Consider the following 17,681-nt stretch of genomic DNA (forward strand, 5'->3'; position numbering starts at 1 on the left):
TAGAGTTGCTACAATGTATTATCTAACATATCCAGTTAGCAACAGAAAGTAAGATGTGCAAAGAAACAACACACAGGGAAAAGCAGAGAATAGAAGCTGACTCTGAAAAGTCCAGGTATTGGGAAAACTTTATACTAAGGAGGTAGAAACAAAACCACGTATGCTTTGCTGCCACAACTATCAGAGCCAGGGGTTGCAAATCTACAGGGATGGAGAACCAGTGTGGTGTTTAGATCTGAGTCAGGGACCTGGGGACTGAATGCTAAGGGGTTCTAGTGGTGACAGAATGTCTTATAATTAGATTTGGAATGATGGTTGCACAAATCTCTAACTATACTAAAAAACACCAAATTATATACTTCAATGGTGTATGAATTATACATCTCAATAGGACTGTTTAAAAATGATACAAAGTAATTTTGCACATAAGGTTATTTTTAACAATGGGATAAAACCATTGTACAGAAAATCAACTTAAACTTTTATTTTAAAATTATCTGAAGGAAATTTGCCGATTGGTACATCATTTGCTCTAATTCACTTTCTATTTTAACTCAAAAACACTTCATATCTGATCTTAGAACTTTGCTATTACACGGGCTTCTCTTTAGCAAAGAGTGTTGGAGAAACAGGGGTCAATACTCTGCACATGGCGAGCCCTGAAGTACAAGCTGACACCTGATCTTCTCTCCCTCTGTCCAGGCAAGATTAGATGATCACAGACAGAACTTTAAAAAACACCCTCTATGTTGAAAGAATGAATCAAGTTGAGAACCATAAATAAGGTACATAAGGACAAGAGAGTGATTCGAGGATTCCTTTAGTTGGTAAGCAGAAATGCAGTGTATTGTAGGTGAAAATCCCTGAAACAATTCTATCAGAAAGAGTAGCAGTTGCAGATGTGAACTGTTACTATAAAGAACTGCTAAATGAAATTATGCTAAAAGTTAGACCAAAGAAAAGCAGAAAATGAGGTGATTCTTGGTAAAAAGCAGTGAAATCTGGATCAGACTATGTGTTTGGAAATAAACCCAACTCTGAAATGTTATAAATTTCCATTTGTTACCAACTCCCTTGTGCAGAATAAGAATAGAACACAAGCATCTACTGAACGCGGGGGCTTGATAGGAGCTGCCACTAAGAACGTAAGACACTATAGTAACTCGGCCATATGTGTAGCATGTGCGAAGGGGGAAGACTGGTAAGACAGATTTGCACAAATAAAACAGCCACTTGAATTCAAATAAGCACACTGAGAGCAGCCACTTCATAATTTTAATTTCAGTAGCTTCCCTTTGCAATGCCATTAAGTAATGTAGGATGAATCAATGCAAAGTAACTACTGCATAGATAAGAAATTATTCACTTTTCACGTTGTCTAATTAAATTTCAAACTCCTTAAGTGCAATGCAAAAGAATCATTTTCTATAATGTGAAACCTAGTAAAGAATTTTCCTCACAATTTAAAAGCCAATAATTCTTTGAGGAAACGACTTCTTTATCTACCTATTGGTTTTTAAATGTTTTCAGAAACCACAATCACGAATTTCAGGTAGATATTCCAGCGGGAAAGCCTGTCCTGGAAATTTTAGGAAAGTGTTGTTTTCTTAAGGCCTATGATATCCTCAATTTTTCCTTTTTGACCCATTTTAATGTTGAGCTACAACAGACTGCCAGTTATTCCCCAACAAAAGTAGATTTATTTGGGATCAGCAAAGATTTGCAGTTTTGGTTCTCCAGCCATTGCAAGACAGATGCATGTCCCCAGCAAAAGAGGAAGAGAACTCTTCCAAGTTGGGGAAAGGGGGTTGGGAAGGCCACACAAAGAGTCCAAGGCTTCTCACTGGCTGCGTTGTTCCCATCTCTCACTGGCTTGGCTAAGCTCCCGCCAGGAAAGAAGAGGGAGTCCTTCTTGCTGTTGGGCTCTGCTGTCTTTGTAGGGGATGAGAGCTCCCCTTTCTGGCCCCCAGACTCTATTTTAAATGAGGCTTCTGTTTACTATTTTTCTACAATGAGAAGAACATGGCAGCAGCTATAATTGTTCCAAGAATTTTTGTCAAGAATGTTAATAGTTATTGTACTTTTATTGCCTTTGAATCATATACCTGACCTCCCCCTGTGGCATCAGAGCGCCAGCATCTCTGTGCACCTGCTCTTCCTAGTTGTGCTGCTGTAACTTCGTGTGTGCTATTAATCACGCTGAATGAAATAGTATGGAAAATGAATTTTGTAGCCAATGTGTCGCTACCCCCACCTATTGCTAATATGTCACACTTAAAACCAAAATCATATTGAGAGCTTTTGATTAGATTTCTTTGGGGATGGATTTCAAAACTATGAGACTGAATAATCATTATCATATTAAAAGTAATGATAATAACAAAATTATGTCAGGTTGTTATTTTAAATGCTTTCATGCATATTATTTCTATTCCATCTTTCTTCCTCTCTCTCTCCGTCTCCACCCTCCTCACATGTGCGCGCGCACACACACACACACACACACACAAGGCATTAACTTCTTTTTTTTCTGCAAAAGAATATAATTTTATAGTTTGAGGTGATTCATTATCAAAAAAATTAGGAACATTATTACTCTTGCTATTTAAAGTTTTGTCTAGTCACTTCCGTGTTAAACTACAAAAGACAACGCTACCACAGTGGAATGAGTCACTTAAAAACAGGAGAGACAACAGCACACCTGTCCTCTTACTCAACAAGAAAACAATTTTCCCTCTTGCCTTAAAAAGCAATTGAAATAACATCCAGAGTTAACAGAGAGCCTCAACACTTAGAAAAAAAATTTAATTCTTAATTCTGGTAATTCAATTTTAAGATTACAAGACAGGCAACACTAGCAATATTCAAATCAGACTCTATTTGAAAACAGAAACTTTCTCAAGTATTCTTCTGCACACAAAGATTTCTTCTTTACAGTGTTCAAATTACAAATGTTTTGTTATCAGAGTAAGACAGATGATTCCGCTGAAAAAGTTATTATAAATATGGTTCTGCTCCATAACTATAATTTTATGTACAACCTGTATGTTTCATCAAACTTAAAGCACATAAATGCACTTTGTACAAATAGACTCCATATTCTGATAAGTACCCGGTTGTTAACTTTATCAAATACTTCAACTAGAATCAAATTTTCACTTGATCATAGCAAATACAAAACTGACATAAATTGGACCTAAGATCATTTTATACATACAAATTCAAATTCTGATCTCACAAACTGCTAGCATTCCTCGAATTACAATATGAATAGCAAACATCTGAGCAGAGAGACAAATGCAGCTAAAAAGTGCAAACAAAACTTCAGCCTTCAGTATTTGCCACATAAATCTATTTATTCTCCTCATAAGATACAAAGTTTCAAATAGTTAGCATTCACAAAGCTATTTATAGTTTACAGGCAGTTCTCCGCAAAATTCCCTCTTGCCCACAAGGTAAGGCAGCTCCTGATTAACAGCGCAGGACTTAAATCCAGTTCCCCTAACTTCACATCCCATGTCCTCTCTTCCACTAGACCACACATACTTAAAATCCTGTTTATTTTCTAATTGGACAAACGGCATTTGGTTCTCACAAACATTCTCGCTATTTGAGAGGCCAAGAGTCAACCTTCTCCTAAGTAGCATCAAAGTCTAAAAGTCAGAAAACTGTGTATTTCTGCCCAAAGGCGGAGCATTAACTAAAGGACAAAATGTGTATCTGATATTCTGAATATTCAGAAGCAGATAGAAATACGAACTTCTCATACTCATCATGACTGCTGTAAGGAAGGTTCTTCTGGGTTTTGAGAAAGAATAATACTTTTTCTTACTTTTTACTCAAAATTCAAAATGAAGGATGCTGTCGTAACTAGTATCTTTGTTTCTCCAAACTGTGTCTTTTTTCGTATTTGACTAAAAGCTTCTTAACGGCAGCATCTCTTGACACACAACACTCAATATACAATTTATTTATACACACCCACAACTGAAATGCAGCGCCACAGTGGATTTCAGCACATTCATGGCATGCCTGCACCTCAGCCCCTCTTCGAGTTAGCACTTTCCAAATCCTACACACACACACACACACACACAACCCCAATGCTATTCCCTCATTAATGATCTCAGGCTGACAGTGTAATCAAAACAAATAAGCAAAATGTAGCATATAACATTATCCTAATTTCTCTTCTTTTTGTATATATCTGGGACAGTTGGGGACCTTTTTAAAACTACAAATGTGCTTATGTCACTTTTACAATTTAAAAGACAATCTATTACAAATAGTGGGAGAGGTGTACTACCAAGGACAAACCATTAAATTAGCTGAAAAGAACAAAATGCTACTTCTACTCACCACCACTCTTAGCAAAACTTTTTTCAAATGCAATTTACGTATATTCAAAATACAACAATAAAACTGAAAAATATTATAGACGTGTTTCAATGTACTATGTATCAATATATGATACAGACAAAAATGAGTAAATTAAAAATAAAAAATATTAATGTATCACTGATTAAGACTTGGATTCTGCTTGATTAAGGAAAATAATTCATAAACTACCACTCTGAAAAATCAAAATAAGAATTATAAATTCAAAATATCTATGGTTCAAAACTGAAAAATGTCTTTCAAGTAATTATGTTTAAATATTTAGGCATTTAATGATTGCTCAGTCATTTTAAGAGGTAGGTCAATTACTTGTTTTACAAATTAAGAAATTATGAATATTTCAATTTATTTAATACCTACATACCTATGTTTCATCCAACTTAATTTGAAAGAACTGGAAATGGTATCACTAATTCAGAATCCCCAGGAAAGTAGCTTCACATTCACAAAGCAGTAGTACAGCTTGACCTATTTCACTATGTCTTATTTTTAAATGACAGCCATAATTTATTGAAATAAAAGATGAGTTACGATAACAGCTAAGTAGCATCTACCTACCTCTGCATGTTTAGAAATAGCCCCAAGTATTTTTAAGCACATTTAATTCGATAGTAATTATTAACATAAGTGACATACTTCTAACACATAGCACATGGCTTCATCTAGGTATGGCCTTTTAAAAAAATTAGTATTGATGAGAAAATACATGCAATATGGTTAAGTCATTTAAAACAGCACAACAGAGTATGCATGAAAATAAGTTCCCTACCAATCCCCAGTGCCCTAGGGCAGGTCAAGGACAAAGCCTTAATCTGTCCCCAAAGAAAAGTATTTTAGCAACATACCCAAGACCAAAGCTTAAGGATTTGGTATTTTAAGCCAAACTTTATAAAAGCAGGGGAACATGGCATGTAACAAAAGGTTAACTGAATTACACTATCTTGTTGCAAATCCCATGTGATTAAGTACCTGAAGAAAAAATGAGACCGTTTATGCTACCTAAAAATACTCACAGATAAAAACTGCCCCTAAACGTGAATTCATGTTAACATAGCCACAATTCATTACATTAGATATTGTCACCCAACACTACAAAATGTTAATGCCAGTCTAAATACTGAACAACTTCACAAATACTTCTTCCCTTCAATAAAGGGAACCCTAAAAACACAAAATCTTAAAAAGAAAGTATTTAAAATTAAAGTAATCGATTATGACACATAGCAGTATTTTTTAAAGGTCGGTTTCATTTTTGTGGAGAGAAACTTCAGCGCAATGTTTTACAAAGGACTAAAATGGTTACTTGCTGGAGGGAAAAGAGGGACTCAAAAAAATTTTTTTAAATAAAAAGTCATTAAGTAGAATCCTTTCATAAATTGTTATTTTTCATTAAAATAATTATTTATCTCAACGATATACAGGTTCTAAACAAAGTATAAAGATGTATAATATCAAATATAAAATGGAAAGAAAAATTTAGAAATATTTTCTGATTTATGTTTCCACTGTCGTACACATTTAAAGCCTAAATGTCACTGAGCCATATAGCTGGTTCAAGGTAAAAAAAATTTTTTTAAGCCATGAATATTTTTAAATACTTGTAAGCTGGAAATCAATATACAAGACACAGAACTTACTCTCATGGATAATCAGTTATCAAACAAGACACATCAAAACAGAACAATCTGTAATATTCTGCTAAAACCTAAACCTTTAAAGTAATATTAAATGCATACCTATTAAATCCAGTGACAATCTGCAGTATTCTTTCCTTCATTTCATCAAAAGGAATATATTCCACATTAGAGTTGGGCGGACCTCTTCGTTCAGGAGCTGAAGTTCTGAAATCACCCATCTCTTTCTCCAGTTTGAAAATAAAAGATGCTTTAATTTGGGACCACTGAATCATAGTTTTTCCATTCTCGGCAACAGGACAAAGAAATTGATCCAGGACCGGACAAACTTCTTTTTTTCCCCCATTCTTCTCAAAGTCTTTCAGCGCCTCCTGCAACCTCTCAACGCCCACGGCCTCCCGGAGCCCCTCGCAGCCGCCGCCTCCTTCGGCGGGTCTCCCGGGATCGGAAGGCCTCCGCCGCCCCCGACGCCCGCCCCCTCCCTCGCACTCCAGCTCGCGGGCTGACGGGGCGGGGGCGGGGCGGGGCGGGGTCCGGGGAGGCGGGGTGGGGCGCGGGCCCCGACGGGAGCCGCGGGAAGCGAGCGAGAACGCGAGGCCGAGAGCACCGCCCAGAGCCGCTACCCACGGCCCTCCCACAGGGAGCCCAGCTCGTCCCCAAGAGCCATGAACTTCTATTTACGAACGGAAACTTGTGATCAAAGGGATCCAATAATTTGAGTTTTATCAAATCAAGCCCAGAAATCAGAGCTCAAACCCCGGAACTCACATACCAATATTTGATATGTTTTCAGAAATGTTTTCAGAAATATCATGATGATGCTTTGGATTGTTTCTTCTGGCAAGGGATACAGTGAAATATTAACTCAAAATGAATGAGAATTACTTCAAGTATTATTGACTACTGCTTGGTGCGCCTATCCTGAAGACTATAAAATATAACAATATATAATATAATAGAATGATCTTATTGCATATAAAATATTAAATGTTATAATAATTTTATAATAATGAAAATAAAATTTTGAAAACGATCATGTAAGTTTATATTTGAAGAGTTCTTAAACATAAAAGTACTTAAGTAATTTGACCTAAATGAGGCTTTTTCTAGGTTAAAAACACACTGATATAATAATAGGATTATTAGGATTATTACCAAGAACGAAGGAAAATCATGGGGAAATACTTTCATATAAACCTAAGTTCTCATTTCTTTTTTTTTTAAAGGAAAAGATATTTTTAATAATGCTTTGAAATGTGTGAACAATTACTCAATAGAAAACTGAGCAAGCCATTTAAAATTTCAACATGAATGACTTCAGAATATGTTTCAGTAACTCCCAGAATCAACTAACTAGAGCTCGTTCTTTCACAGCCCTAGATCAGAGCTATTGAAACACTATTGCAATCAAAGGGTTCCCTATACATTATATCCTCCTGTTTTAAAATTAGTGGGGGTTTTCAATTACAGATATTTTCTTAATCTACAGTCACCACCTGCTTTGCAATTGTTTGACTACGCAAAAATCAGAAGGCACCAACGGACAGCCAACCCATCCTCATGGTGCCCTGAGTGAAGACAAGTCAGTTTAATATATGATGGACTAAAATCTCACTACCTAAGACTCCAAGCAGTGAGAGGAACAGCCATCAAAACCTAAGTTCTCATTTCTTAATGTTTCTTTGTGTTCTTTTCATCATGCCTTTCCTTACCATATAGAAAAATATAAAACCTAAATTTTCATTACAGTATCAATCTTATTTTTGTACTCTCTAATTCATCTTACTATTTTCTATTAGTTCATGCAGCTAACATGTTACTTGGCATTGGCTCAAGACCCAGTATTTAAAAATAGTCATCTCTGGATATATCAACCAACTTTATTTTGCTCCATATTGCCTCTTCTGATTAGTCACATCAAAATTACTGCGTGTTATAATGAAAGCTAAAAATTGACATTTCTCTACAAAATTTAGGAAAAGGTAAAATTTGGTAGTCAATCAAGTGCATGTTACAAAAAACATTAACATTATGAAAAAAAATCTATAGTTGTTTAAAAATAATACAGTTGTTTGCAAGAATGTATAAAACTAGAATATAAAAACACAATATAATCTGTTCTTGATCTTGAATAGGTATGAAGTCTTTGTGGTTAGACGAAGCTGTATTTGCCTTTTTACCTCTGATATGAAGTGTAATATTAACATGATGTTAATATTCAATAATATTTGCCTGATGAGTAGGTCAGAGATGACTATTAGTTTGGATACAATAATATTTTAATTTCAACTTATCCAGATTAAATTTAATCTTTTCTTGGGATGAGTTATTCAAGTGATACATATTTTTCATCTGATTTACTGATGCTTCCAACTGTTAAGTAAATTTTTCACATTTAAATTCTCATAGTTAACTTTGATATGCTCTGTGAACTAATTCTAACATGCAATCCCAGAGTGTGTCATATAAATACGTCTGATAAAAATAAGAACAATATATACAATTATGAGTAGATAATTAAAAAAATAAACTACTGGGACAAAATGTTATTTCAAAACAACTATATCATTGATACTGGTAAGAAATCAGTCAGTAGTACCATTGTTGTGGTCAGTAAAAAGCATATCACCTATATTGACATATATGCAGCCATGCATCTTTGATATTAACATCTGTGTGTGCATATATTTCATATACAATTCCATATCTGTATGCCTAAGTATACGTCATATTTGATTATGGATTTTTTTAATTTGAAAACTTAAAAAATAATGCCAGGTATTAATTAGGTTCAGTCCAATGAAGCTGGCATCTTCCTTACAAGAATCTTTTCCTTTTAGTTAAAATTTTTTCTCTGCAAGCACTATTTTCCAGTTTAATAATCCCGATTGGCTAATACTCATTCAAATGATATTTTTCCATCATACCTATACTTTATTAAAAAGTATTTCTTCTACTTCACGTCCAATTCACATCCTCCTGTACTGCTAGGAAAATCACTAAATGCACCCTTTCTTACTATGACTTTTTCTTTTTTACTCTGGTGTCTATTTTCACTTGTAGCCTGTATTTTTAAAGACACTTTATAGAAGTATACATAGGAAAAGAAGCTAAATTACATTCTGAGTTTGGTAAATTATGTTACATTATGATCAGGAAACAACATTGCCTCCTTCCAATCACTGCCTCTTGATTCCTCTTCTCAGGGTAACTACTCTCCTGACAAGAGATACTGATTTTACTTGTTTTTTAAAGGAAAGACACAGTGGGTGATCTTTGCCTATGGATTCTTTTGTTCAGCTTCATGTTATTGAAATTTCATTACATTGTTGTGTCTAGTTGTAGTTTATTCACTTTCATTGCTATATGGTTTTGCATCGTATATGTTAATTCAGTACTGCACTATTGATGGACTTTTGGGTTGTGTTCAGTTAGGGGTTATTATGAATAGTGCTGCTATGATCATTCCTGTATATGTTCTCTCACAAGCATGTTTAAGCATTTCTTTTATGTATATAGTAGATACATAATTTCCATTTCATAGATACCATCAAAACATTTTTTCAGCAAGTTGTACTAATTTACTCTCTCACAAATTGAAAGTTTATTTGTTCCACATCCTTGCCAACACTTAGTTTTTTCTACATTTTTACTTTACTTTTTAACCCATCTACTAGTTATTTTGGCATGGCATTCTAGTTTTAATCTGTATTTTCCTTATGTCTAACAAAATTGAACACTTTTTATATGCTTAGTGACCATTTGGATATCCTGTTACAGAAAGTCCTGCTCAAGTCTTTGTCCATCTTTCTATGAGGCTGTCTGCTTTTTTCTTAACAATCTGTGGGGGCTCTTTATACATTCTTGATAAGAGTTCTGTCATTTAGGTACACACTATATATGGAACTGATTTTTGTGTATGGTGTGAAGTAGAGAACATGGTTTATATTTCTGGTTTCCTTTTTTTCTGTATGAGTATATATTTGACTCCGTATCATATATAGAAAACAATCCTTTATTGCACCTCAGTTTTTCACAAATCATATGTTTATTTATGTGCGGTTCTTTTTCTGTACTCTATTCTATTTCACTGGACTGTTTGTTAATCCTTGAACTTCATACCAAACTGATTTAAATACTATAGTTTTATTATAGGTCATGACATCTAATAGGGTATCTTCTTTAGCTTCATGGTAATTAACTTATTAAAACCAGTAACAGATACATGGCAATTCTTCTCTTCAGTTTAATATATTAATTTAATAAAGCCTAATTTTAAATATATAAATATTATAATTAATATTTTAAAATTAGAAAGTAACACTACCATGTTTCTTCCTATTATACTCCTTCTATAAAATGCTTTATTTCTTGGATGGTGTCCACCAAAATGTCACCCAAGCTCCTCTCTGTTTCCTGGAATTTTGCTTTTTCACTGAATGAAGAAAGAAGGTACTCTGGGGACAACTCTTTGGAACTCCATGTTAGAGACAATGTTGACTAGTTTTCTGATTTGAACATGGCTTGTGTTTCTTATCTAAGAAACAGAAGGAGGAGAGAGAGTTTCAGTCTACCAACGTTTTGGTATTCTGTGTGTCTGACGGCAAGCATTCATGGGACACTAATTGCCCTCAATTAGTGTTCAATTCCACTGTTCTTGTGGAACTCTTTCCTGGAATCTGGTCACATATGTATTGTCAATGCCAACTGTTATAATATCACCGAGAACATTTTATCTGGAAGTTAGGGGAAGTTTTACTAGTTTTCTACTGTTCTGTTTTTACTCATGTATTTTCAAGCTACTTAATTTTTCTATTTCTGATATTTTAACTGTATTTTATATAATTCTTTTAAACGTCACTTGAGACTTATTTTTGAACAGCATTATTTTTGTGTTAATGTCCTTTGATAGGAAGGTAGTTGTTGCATTCAATATTACATTTTAAATGTTTATCTTTCCTTCATCTTCATCTTACATTTAAATTGTGGCAGTAGTAGTGTTAAATACGTAGAAAGAACATGTATTTTGGTGTCAGACAGACTTCTGCTGAATTCTAATTCTTCCACTAAACAAAGAGGACAGCAAACCACTTAACCTCTCTAAACTTTGTGGAAAACAGGAAGAGAATATAAAAAGGCCATTTCACAGGGTTTTGTGAATTAAATGTCTAAACCATTCATTCAGTAAGTGGCACACACACAAAATAAGTTTTTTATAAACATTTGTGATAATAATTTTAAAATAGTGGCTTCTGTAATTCTGTCTTAACATTTATATTATTATCCAATACCTCATTTTCTCATTCCACAAGGCTGTTACAAGGATTGTCCTTTATGAAGGTGAATGTCAATCACACTATAATTCAGATTTCTTTAACGGTTAAGCTTCTTAAAATAATAGTCAATATGGGCTTTCTCTATTTCCTCTTTTCCTATTTCTGCTAATAATCACTAAATTTGACTTGTCACCTCACAGAAGCTACTCAGGACAAGGTGACATTGCCAGATCCATTGATTAAATTCAAGTATTTACATTAACTTTTAATGTCAGGATAATTTAGAAAAACTGATCAACTCTTTACTAATTTAGCAAAACTAATTGAGAGTCTCCATAAACAAGCAAAAAGAACATGGCCTTAATGTCTGGTTTTGCCATTTACTAACTATGTGATTTTAATAAATAGTAATTTCCCTTTGTAGGCCTTTGATTTATCCATTTACAAAATAGAATCATAACAATAAAGTCATACACAGTCTTATAGGTTATGAGAGATAATGAGATAATGTATGTTGAACACTTGACTCACACTGGAAACTTAGTAACTGGTAGCATTTAACATCATTTCATTAGTTAAAATAATTCCGCTCATTTGATATACAAACAGCTAAATAAAGCATTTTGTTGACATAAATATTTCATTTTTAAAGACATGTTTAATTTTACATTTCGAGGTAATATGCTTTTCCAATGCCAGCTAAAATTAAATTAAGTCACATACACATATGTGTAATGTCACATTTAATTGAATACAGCAACAAGATGTTATCTAATGGTTCAGGGAGCATGAGTTTAGATGTAAAACATTATTCAGAATTTACGTAAACATAAACTTAGTTTCAATGGACATAGCACACCATATATGGAAACGTGTTTTTACCCAAGAAAAATAATAGTAAAACAGTAATATAATTTTACAACAAACAAGATAATGTTTAGGTAACTGTAACTGAACATAAATTATTTGTTTATTAATTTCATTTCTTATACTTTATTCTTCCTATATCTCTGATGAAAACATTGAGAAAATCATTTTCTACCTATGAATAGCTACCATCCCCTAATTGTTTTGTATCAGACAGGTTACAACCGGAAAAACAGTAGAAAAATGTAATATAGAGAACCTGTTTGAAAAGACTTGAAGAGAGGGAACCAAGCAATAGGGGAAGAATTAATCCAGAAATTACTTACTCTAGGAAGGAAATATGGCTACAGGACAAAAAAAAAAAAAAGTGAGGTGATGTTGGGATATCTAGAAGGCAGAACACATTGTCTGCTGTGCATGAAGGATGCTATTCCATGAAAGTGGATCTAAGTGACCCTGGAATCAAGGAGGTGCGCTACCCAACAGATGCTGGTCCCACAGAGGGGAACCACATGATCACCAACGAAGGACTGTTTCCAGACTCAAAGCTGGGATCATCAAAGCAATACACATAACTTCCATAGTTGCTTCCAGGAGCAAAAGAAAAGAAAGAGAGAAAGAAGGAATTATAACTTCTCTCCACCTCCCTGTTTCTGATCTCTCATTAGTGGTTTTTAATACGCAGAACCCATCAGGAAAGCAGATGTCACAGAAATCTGTACAGGGTATAAAAGCATGGATGTGGGAACTATGAACAATCAATAAATAACTGACTCATTCTAATGTTTTTCTTCTTTTTCACTTTCCTTTGTTTTGTGGTATGTAATTGCAAAATGATCAGAATGACTGGAGTATAGTCATTAAATTGGAATAAACACTAGCTTGGAAAGCTAGGCTGGGTGCAATGATGAATGACTTTCAAAAACACAGGCTTTATCTAGTATGTGATTGTTACCAAAGGACTGTAAGTATCAAAGTAAGGTAGTTCCAAGGTCAAATATTTATAAATTGTCACTTTAGGAGGTCTGTGGAGGAAACCCAGATTTCAAGTAGGCTAGACTAGAAGCAGAAGGACTTCACACTAAGAGTTTATCAAAAGGGTTTAGATAAGAGAAGATGAGGGTCCAAATTTAAGCAGAGTTAATAGGAGTGGCAATCAATACCTGGATTTGAAATCTATTTTATATATAACACTCAATTAGAATTAGGATGGACTACATTTTCTCTCTTGTATTACTCTATGTTTTTATGTGGTGAACACTATAGCCATTACGCAGCACAAGCATACCTCATACTGTGGATTTGGTTCCAAACCACTGCAACAATGCAAATATCACAGTAAAGTGAGTCATACAAATTTTTTAGTTTTCCAGTGCATAAAGAGTTATGTTTAGACTATATGATAGTCTATTAATCGTGCAGTAGCATTCTGTCTAAAAAAAGTATATACCTCATTTAGAAAATACTTTGTTGTTAAAAATGTTAACCATCCTCTGACCCTTCAGTGAGTAGTAGTAACATCAAAGGTCACTGATCACAGATTATCGTAACAAATTTGATAATAATAAAGTCAGTCTGAAATCCTGCAAGAATTACGAAGTGACACAGAGACACAAAGTTGGGCAAGTGATGATGGGAAAAAGGGGTCAATAGATTTGCTCAACACAGGGTTGCCACAAAACTTCAATTTGTAAAAAATGTGGTATATACAAAGTGCAATAAAGCAAAGCACAATAAAATTAGGTATGCCTGTAATTCTTTAAATGTCTCATTTCCTCTCTATCTAGCTCAAAAATATTGAGAATATATATTAACATTAATGATTCTAAAATTTCCCTTAAGTAAAAAAATAAATTTATTCTTCCAAAAGCATTTTGAAGCCTCCTATTTGCCATGCCATTATTCCAGGGCCTATGCATTGCAAATGCAAACAATTTCTCCGCCCTGGCAGTGTCTGTATTCTAGTGACAACAGATGGGCAATAAACAAAGAAACAGATAGGCAGATTGTGATAAGAGATTTGGAAGTCAGTGGTGGATTTTGGATGTCAATGAAGAAGGTATATGAATCAACATGTATTTTCAAAAGATAATTCTGGTAATGGAATTGAAGGTATACTGGGAGAGAGAGATTTGCAAAGGCGTGATGATGGTGACTTGGATTGCGGCAGAAGCAGAGGACGTGGTAAGGAGCCATTATACTTGGATATATTGTGACAGTAGAGGACATATATTCCACTGAATTCTTAGATGCATTAAATGAGTGAGAGAGATATCAAGAAAAGCTGCAGAGCTTTTTAGCCTTCACAACAACAAGAATAGAATTTACTGAAAGGAGAAGACTGAGAAAGTGACAGGTTTTTTAAACTGAGATTTAGGTGTTGGACATTTGTCTGAAATGATTAGACATTAAAGTGGGAATGTAAAATAGTGATCATATACACAGGCGTGGAGGTCAGGGTTAGGCGTTAGTTCGTCTAAAGATAAAAATGTTGCACCTATCAGAGGACTTAGGTTATAATATTCAGAGAGAAATTTCATAGTAGACATTATGAAGTCATGTCTTTGTTCACATATACGTGTAAAATATAAACATCATTGGAACATCACAAGCAGGTTGTGTTTCCAGGGATTTTTCAATGGAACTTCAGAGTAAAATGCCGGCTCAAGCAGCTTTCTTGTCTGGCCACCAGGGAAATCGATGAGAAGTTTTGTTATTGTTGTTGCTGTTGTTTTTGCCTTTATTCTCCCTGCATTCCATAGCCTCACTCTCTTTGTCCTTCTCTTTCTTCTTATTTTTATTAATACATTAGTTAATTTTCTAAGTATTCATTCCAATGTAACTATCTAAATACTAAGTCTATGATTAATAAAACTACTACAATGTAACAGCATGCCATCTCATATGCTGTCTTGAAAGTTACATTTCTGTTGCATTCACAAGAATATTCCAAAGTCTTCACAGGATCAGCACATACTTTAACGTGTAAATTAAATCCATTCCTTTCTCTGTCCCCTACGGCTAATGAAAATAACTAGTTATAGTCCTTCATATAATTGTCTAATATAAATTTACAGAAATTTTTGTCTTCATGGTACTTAGTTTTTAAATATGTTCACCAGTACTTAGTTATTATGGTTCTGTTTTCTGTTATATCTGTATCTTTGTTGATGTAATGATGAAAAATACATTATTTCTTAAATCATGTCTCATTATTTACAGACTATGACAATATTTTTAATGTAAATTATTTTAAACACTTTTTTATGCACATGATTGTTTAATATTATACTTGACAATGCCCTCTTTTTCAGGAAACCAATACCTTATACACTGAATCGCTTTCCTTTCATCTCATTTTACTTTACTCCATATAAAAAATAAACTATTTCTACAATTCCTATAATATTCTATCAAAGTTGCATCAAAAGTTACATGGGTTTCCTCAAGAAATTATATAAAATATAAAAAATACTTAAAATTCCTTTTAAGGTAAGCATTATGTATTTAATACTGAGACATACTAACAGTTATAAAATATGATAAAGAAATGCTGATTCCTAAATCTAACTAGATATTTGCTTAAAAAAACAATATTATGCCATCATTCTAACCTTGCCCATGATGCATAAGTAGACGAAGTCTGAGAAATGTACATGTTAATAAGCAAGTACTATTTTTCCTTTCTCTGTTATTTTCACTATACATAGTAATTTACATTTGTCTACTGATATTTATTTTACTTGCTTTATATTTTTTCACATTAGAATACATACTTATTTCAAATAAAAGTTATTACCTTCACTCTGACTCATAGATTTATAGATTTTTATGTACCACTTTTGATACAGACAATGACTCATAGTTCTCTGTTAAACATTACAGTATCTGATACATCAGTGACTATTATTAGTGGGGAAAAAAACATCTTGGATTTCCAGGACAATCTTTGGAATTTTTTGTCTATTTTTCTGGTGTAATTGTTAACAACGTGCTCTCAAAAATGTCCCAAATTAGAAGAAAGTATTATAGATATATGGCTATTTATTAGCCATATAGAATTCAATTTTTAAATTTCTTCCATGTAGGCTGCATCATTGCCTTAGCTTACCTTCTCACATAGAAACTTCATTAACTTTTAAAGAAATGTGATTCTTAAATACTCCCCTTAATGCGGTATTAAAAAAAATGTACTTCAATTGTTCCAATGAGTTCTTACCATAGCTATCAAGAAACTGCTATGTGACTGAACTATTCTTACGAATTATTCTAATCACTCCAATTTTTAACCTATCGATAATGGGAGAAAACAAAACTTCTACAGGAGTCTTTCTTTTTTAAACAGGTAAATGAGACAGTGTAACATCTATTGCAACTTCCGGTCATATTTCCATGTTTTATTAAAACTAAGTTATATAAATGTATTAGTCTATTAAAATACTATTATTTAGGACTTCCCACATTAGTAAATATCACTCAAGAATCCCTAGGATATTGAAAATGGAACATCAAGATATATGATGACATTATTTCTAAAATAAAAATGGAATAATTATATCATTATCTAACTATGTTTGCTAATACTTATTGAACTTAGTCATCTTCAGTGTTATGAAGTGCCAAATTTTACAATTGTTTAATAGTGATAATGTAAAATGGTGATTTAAAAAATTTCATATACAGTAAAACAGTTGATAACAGTATATAAAGTAGTTTATTATTATTTCATCTACTTTAAAATGTTTGGATCTGCATTATGATTATTTTAAAATAATAGATTAATGGACTGAATGATTTTGCATTTCACAATAAAAAATTATCATTTGATAATACTTAATTAGTTCATAAATCATGCCCAAATTCACTAATTAATTAGGTAGGGAAATGACTGCACATATGTTCTGTGTCACTGCATTCTCATATTAATATTTTCTTTATGACATATTTCAGTGAAGACATTGATTTTATTTAGCCTAAAATGATTAGAGAAAGCTCTCAAGGCACTATGTCTTTCACTAGTTGTGTATGTGTATGAATTATGCGAAAAAGTTTTCAAGATGCTTTGTCATTTACCAGTTGTATGGATATCTCAGCTGTTTCTTAAAACCCCAAACTTTGGAAATAGTATATTCATTAACAATTGCAGGTGTTAATGCAAGATGGGGACACTGTAAAATATATTTAAATGTCTGACATTGATTAGCCTAACATAACTCATCAATACTTCAGTTTTTTTCAATGACTTAATTAGGCTGCTTTTAGAATTATGGTCACTTACAGCTTTAAAGATAGATGACTCAATGAATCAAAAAAAGAAAATCAGAAAGAGAGGACATCATAGAAATTTTGTTGTATTTGTAGCAGAGAAGAAATTGAAAAGGTTGAATTTTGAAGTAAACTTCTAGTAGTATATTTCATAGGTCCTGGATAAAATGTTGATCCTGAAGATGAACCCCAAAGTCACTGGAAAGAATGAGTTTTCTGTAAATAGAATGACTTTAGAAAT

At 33.3% G+C, this 17,681-nt stretch overlaps 1 protein-coding gene and 1 non-coding gene across 2 annotated transcripts in view; both read right to left on the reverse strand.

Moving 5' to 3' along the window:
- The window catches only part of LOC140696304 (uncharacterized), an 89,501-nt gene extending 83,014 nt beyond the window's left edge, over window positions 1-6,487 (reverse strand). Inside the window, exon 1 of the mRNA XM_072960742.1 lies at window positions 6,135-6,487. The gene's annotated coding sequence lies outside the window, so the exon portion shown is untranslated. The remainder of the gene's footprint in view (window positions 1-6,134) is intronic.
- A 1,050-nt stretch (window positions 6,488-7,537) lies between these two features.
- On the reverse strand, window positions 7,538-7,684 carry LOC140696691 (small nucleolar RNA SNORA79). Its single transcript, XR_012073211.1, has one exon. It is a non-coding gene; the product is annotated as a small nucleolar RNA SNORA79 (small nucleolar RNA).
- Window positions 7,685-17,681: the final 9,997 nt, after the last annotated feature.

The sequence above is a fragment of the Vicugna pacos genome, chromosome 5 (assembly GCF_048564905.1).
Source record: "Vicugna pacos chromosome 5, VicPac4, whole genome shotgun sequence".
Lineage (NCBI taxonomy): Eukaryota > Metazoa > Chordata > Mammalia > Artiodactyla > Camelidae > Vicugna > Vicugna pacos.